Raw genomic sequence first — 5,882 nt, 5'->3', positions numbered from 1 at the left:
ACTTATTGAGCTTAGCGGGGATGTCGTCGAGGCTCTCCTTCAGCAGCTCCACCAAGCCGTGGATGAACTCCTTCTGCTTATTGAGGTGCTTATTGAGCTGATCGGGCATGCCGTCGAGGGATAACGACTCCAATGTCGTCGGCTCGGCATGTTTGCCTCCACGGCTAGGGCGCTCCTGGGAGCCATCGCCTGCCCGTGAGAGATCTTTCGAGGTCTCTGCGTGGCGGTGAGCCCTCTTTTTTTTTCTGCAGCCTTGGTTGCCGCTCCCTTGTTACAAGTAGTTCTCGACCTAGAGCTCTACTCACCGGCCATGGAAAGGACGGACGAAGAAGAAGCACTTATGACGAGGAAAGGTAGAGTAATTTTCGGTTAGGTAGTTCCCCTTTTTATAACCTAAGTACTAGCACTAGTACTAATACCTGCATAGTGGGAACACGTTCAGGTTTGGTACATACTAGTAGGTGTGAGCAGGCTTGCACTTAATAGTAGCACTAGTACTTTCGAATGTGATGGGAACAAGGTAAAGATTAATTGATGCTTTTGGTTTCATGGCCCGAAACGGCTCCCGATGAGTTTATTGGAACATAAATTTCAAGTAGACTACAATACTCAAATGCGTAAATATTATATTACTGTCAAAAATTGGCACAAAATACAAAGGAGACCAATGGAAGTACTACTAGTAACCCATGATTTAACTACTTGCATGCGTGCGGTGGAGTAGTAATGTCTTTCTTCTGCCCTCATGTCCACTTAATTTGCATGCGCTGTATTAATTAACCATCAATGAAGTGAAGGACTTTACACGCGTCAAATTATCACATGGGGTGGATCTTGGTACAAAATTGCGTCCGCCCGTGTACCCGCGTGTGCGTGCGAGGGAATGAGTGCGTGCGTGGCATGCGTGCACATCTTCGCTTCGTGCATGTACCGCAAGTGTGGCTCAGGGAGGACGAGTACATTCTTCTAGAACCAGCAGCACATCACTATGATCAATCCACACAAGGAGGTCGCGACAACGCCTCCACATGGGCCACGTGGCTTCATGAATTGTAAGAGAGACACTGTGTAGCGTGCCATTGGAATTCTAATTTAGTGTTTTGCACATACTCGAAATACTAGTAAGGTACACGTGCATTGCACGCATCAAATTTTGCAACCAAATTATGAATAAATACCACACTATAGCATGTAAGCTCTGAGTCATATATGCCTGATGTAGACCTTCGTTTAATTCTTATAGTTCATCTCATTCAAAATCAGTTAGTTTTTATAAAAAAGCTAGGGCCTCTTGGATTCGTAGGATTTCCAAAATGCGGGAATAGGAAAAACATGGGATTATAGTGGAATGTCATCTTGAATCCTACAGGATTGTATGAGTGTTTGATTGTGCATAGAAAAAATGCAGAATTCTTTCCAAGAGGTTTGAGTGGATTGGATGTTTCCTATGAAATCTAGTGCAAATGAATCATATGGAAAAATTCCTATGGTTTACAATCCTATGAATCAAACAACCAAGATAGGAAGAATTCCTAAGGACTAGAATCCTCCAAAATTCCTTTGAGAATCCTTGGAATCAAAGAAGCCCTTAATCTATTTTATGATTCATGGAATTGTGCGTTGTAAAGCATAAAGTAAAAAACAAATAATGGCAATTCAACTAGAAAAAACAGTTTGGGCAGTTATGATACGGAAGATTCTAGAACAAAGGAGAACCATTGTTGTTTTGAGGTTTGTGTATTATGCTTAAGTTCAACCATGGAGTCTGCTAGATTGTACATGTGGCAAAATCCGGCAGGGGGCTAGAAGATGGTGCGAGGGGCCGAGTGGAGGGAGACTATGAAGGAGTGCACAAGTGTGAGATCGATATTTAGAGAGAGGGGGCGAGAATGTGCGTTGTTGCGCGCAGTGGCGGAACCATGAAAAATAAATGAGCTAGGGGGCAAGCATTACTAATCCTTTACGAGGAGGGCAATTCATGAACTTAAACCATTTTTACCAGCAATTGTCTAATGATCACATTCATATTAGCCTCGATATATAGTTATGTTAGGGGGGGCAGGGCCCTTGCTGCCCCCTGTCTTCGCCATTGTGCACGCGTATGAGAGATGAAGCGGAAGGCATGGATGATGAGAGGGGGATGTTGGATATATAATTAATGTGGGTGTATTAGCTATATATGTAGGGGCTTTTTGGTTCTAGGCCTAGGACTGCCACACTTTGCCATTCAATATTGCCAAACTTGCCTAAGGTTAGTTCTTCAAAATGAGAGCCACAAGTTGGCAAGCCTAAGGGAATCTTGCCACACTTGTTGTGTGTATGTGATGTGGGACCATAGTGTGGCTTGTCTAAGATGTGGCTTGAACCAAACACACACCTAAGATGGTCAAATTTTCCTAACCTTAGGTGTGGCAAGCTTTGGCAAACTTAGTCTCAAACCAAACAACCCCGTAATCCTATATAGAGAGGTATAGATTGATCAAAGTGGAAGTGGGAAAGAGGATGAGACCTCACTAGATATATAGATTGATTGGTTTGTGTGGAAAACTATGAAAGACCTAGATACACACACACACACACACACATAGAGGAACATCGATCGTTGCGCATTCATGCATGAGAGATAAAGAATGCCCGATATGATGGAGAGGGGGATGTGTGTGTGTGTGCCTTCATGGGAGACTGGCCTGAAGAAAAAGATTGCATGTGTGTGATGGATAATGCCGACTGGTAGTGTGTGTGCATGCATGCACGAGAGAAAGTTAGTGGTACAATTATAAAGAGAAGACAACTGTGTGGGTGTAAAAGACTAGGTGAGGTCATAATCAATGTAAAGTTGAATTCAAATATTTGAATAAGAGATTATGATGTTTGAAACCATGCATGCATGAATATAACGGAGATCTGTGCGGTGTGGTTTGGAAACGAGCATGTTGTAATGTATACACATTGAACAAGGTCAGACTGATTTGAATTTGAGATACCGATGACAGACATCGTTTGGCCACATTGCATCCGTGCATGGACACACTATTCTAATTGGAGATGATGGGTGGCTTTCGCATCACATATCTATATCTATACCCCTTATATATATATAGGGTGAGTCTATTATGATAACACCCCTTAAGACCTTATTCTAATAACACCTAACGCTTATTCTGCTAACAAAAAAGCACGAGTGCCCCGTACCGAACTGCACGGTGACAAAAACCTACCACTACCATCTACGCCGCTCGTGCCCACCCGACCCACAACCCACCTCCACTCCCACCTTCTTCCTCCTGCGGTTGCCAGGACCCCGCATCGCCCTGCCTTCCTCTGCGCAGCCGCGCCGACCACCCGGCGCCGCCCCGATCCGCCGAGCCATCGCAGCCACCTCCGCCTTGCCCTGAAGCCACCGCTGCCGCCGCCAGGGCCCCGCGCCACCATCTAGCCACGGCCGTGCCTCCTCTCCATACGGCCTCCGCGCCTCTCCTTCCCCACCCCACATCGCCGCCATGCCCCAAACCACGCCCGACGGCTGTTGTGCATCCCCTTCCCCACCACCTCATGGCCCGTGCCGCCAGCCTCCCTCGCAGCCACCACCGAACCTCGACCCTCCCTCGCGGCACCGCCGCACCCCTCGTGGCATCGGATCCGGCGAGATCCGCCCCGCCCCGCGCTCATCTCGGTGGACAGCGGCTCATCTTGGTGGAGTTCAACGGCGGAGGGGAAAGGCCCATGGTGGTCTCGAGCCTCCACCAGTCCCCACGGTGGAGGGCCGTCGCGGCAGCTCTTCTCCTGGGCCCCCTTCTCCTACCCCCATGACGGCGACGACGACCTCTCCAGCTTGGACTCCTCCATCTCCTTCAACACCTCGTACCCCTACCCCTACCCCTACGGCAAGTCACCTGGCCCACCAAGCCTACCTCCTGTGGTGGCGCCCCGGGAAATCATCAGATCCTGGCGAGATCCGGCCATGGACTTCTTCTCGGGTGTGCAGTTTGGCCCCCGGCGGTGATGCAGTGCAGCTCCAGATCCACCGGAGATCCATGGCGTCGCTCCGAGCATAGCCGAAGACCGCCGTGGAGGTTGGGGTAGTCACGGCCGTCACCCCACTTGATCCGGTCGGCGTGCACTTCAGCTGACACCGCAGCTCTCTCTCATCACCCATGCAGTTCGTCGGTGACGCCCCCTCCACAACTCACGGTGTCCAAGCCGGGTCCACTAGCTGACGCCTCTCGCTCCCCTCTGCATCTTCATTCACGCGAGGGATCCTCCTCGATCCGTGTTCGCGCCTCCATGGTTGTGCGCGTGCTTGCAGTACACTGACATGAGGAGGGCGACGACACGCATAGGTGATATGCAGTATGCCAGCACACCGATTACTTACAGTTTTCTCTCTGAATTAATCCCTAAACTAACATGCTTGAAGTTCAGTCCCTGTTTTTTTGTGATTCAGCTTTGTTGTGGTTTTGGTAGGAGAGCATAAACACAGGGAAAAGGAGAAAGAAGAATTTCTTTCCATGCAGCTCGGCATGTGACCAGCTCGGTTGCAACACGCTTGTAAGGGAGCGTTGTTTCTCTCTTCAAAGAAATTAAACAAAACCTTGAGTGTGGCTCACTCTTGGCTATTACAGTAGTCCAGCTTACTCTTTTGCAAGAGAAAACAGAAGAAAGGTAGAAAACTGCATTCCATGAGAAAAAAACATTTTTGCTGTTTTGTTTGGGATTTTGGATGTACAGGAAACTCTTGCAGTGCGGAGTGCATTTTGGTGCAGGTTTGGGTGTTGTTGACGCAGTGCGGAGTCCTCTCGACGCATTCCATAAGCATTTTTTTTAGGTTTGGCGAAAAAGTTGTTCACTTTAATTTGTGTAGCAGCTTATTACCACTCGGTATGAAGTGCAATTTGTTTGTGTGTCTCAAAAATCAGTCGACTACATCAACACGTGCAGTGTGTTTGGTTCTCGAAAGTGGTTCACTTTTGAGAGTGATGGTGTTCACTTGCGTCCAGCATGAAAGTGTGATTTTTTAAACGAAACAAAAAATAGCAATGAGGTTCACTTCAACATGTGCCGCGGTTCTTTTGCCGTCATCTCTGCGGTGCACTCTCGTTCATGAAAAATTGTTGAAAAAGGACAATAAAAACTCCCAAAAATTTGTGTAAGAAAGTTTACGTCCGACAAAAGAAATTATGCAGCTTGCTTGCCCGTCCGATGCAATGCGGTTTTCATTCTGAAGCAGTGCGGTTGGTCGTATGATGTTGTTCATCCCGTAAGTGCAAAAAAATTGTTACGGAAGCGAAAAAAAAGTAATGCGGTTCACTTCTTGATAGTGTTGTGATTCATTTACACCCGATGTGAAGTGCACTCTACTTTCTCGTCCTTGAAAAAATTACGTTTGAATAAAAGAAACCATGCAGTTCTCGTACTCGTATGATGCAGTGTGGTTTTTCGTCCGTTGCAGTGCGGTTTTCAGTCGGATGAAGTACCCACGTCGATTTGGGTGTCGCGAAAAACAGAGTGTCCGCATTTCGATAAATTCGGAATTCCTCTTAAACCATAAAGAATTAGAGAGAGTGTTCTACATGAAAGAGTTGTGTCTCGTTGATATCTTTCCAACGGCGTATCGTTTGAATCATTCCGACCAGCGGTTTGCAAATTTTTTGCGAAAAACAGCCGCTGCCACTCGTCATCCGCCGCACGATTTACAAAATTAACTTAAAGCAGTAAGGAATCTCAAAAATATTTCAACATATGAAAGTTGCGCCTCGTTCGTAGCTTTCCAACGGCGTATCACATGCCTCGTTTCGACAAACGGTTCAAAAACTGGAGCGAAAACAATACCAAAAAATTGAAAAATAGAATTCCGCGATTTAGTAAATTTGAAACTGCTCTTA

At 47.0% G+C, this 5,882-nt stretch overlaps 1 long non-coding RNA gene across 1 annotated transcript; it reads left to right on the top strand.

Moving 5' to 3' along the window:
- The first annotated feature begins 3,213 nt into the window (after positions 1-3,213).
- Positions 3,214-4,912, top strand: LOC123069897 (uncharacterized). Its single transcript, XR_006433179.1, has 2 exons — positions 3,214-4,073; positions 4,161-4,912. It is a non-coding gene; the product is annotated as an uncharacterized lncRNA (long non-coding RNA).
- The last annotated feature ends 970 nt before the right edge of the window (positions 4,913-5,882 follow it).

Source organism: Triticum aestivum, chromosome 3B (genome assembly GCF_018294505.1).
Source record: "Triticum aestivum cultivar Chinese Spring chromosome 3B, IWGSC CS RefSeq v2.1, whole genome shotgun sequence".
Lineage (NCBI taxonomy): Eukaryota > Viridiplantae > Streptophyta > Magnoliopsida > Poales > Poaceae > Triticum > Triticum aestivum.
Note: the sequence above shows the minus strand (reverse complement) of the source record. Positions and strands in the feature narration are given on the sequence as shown.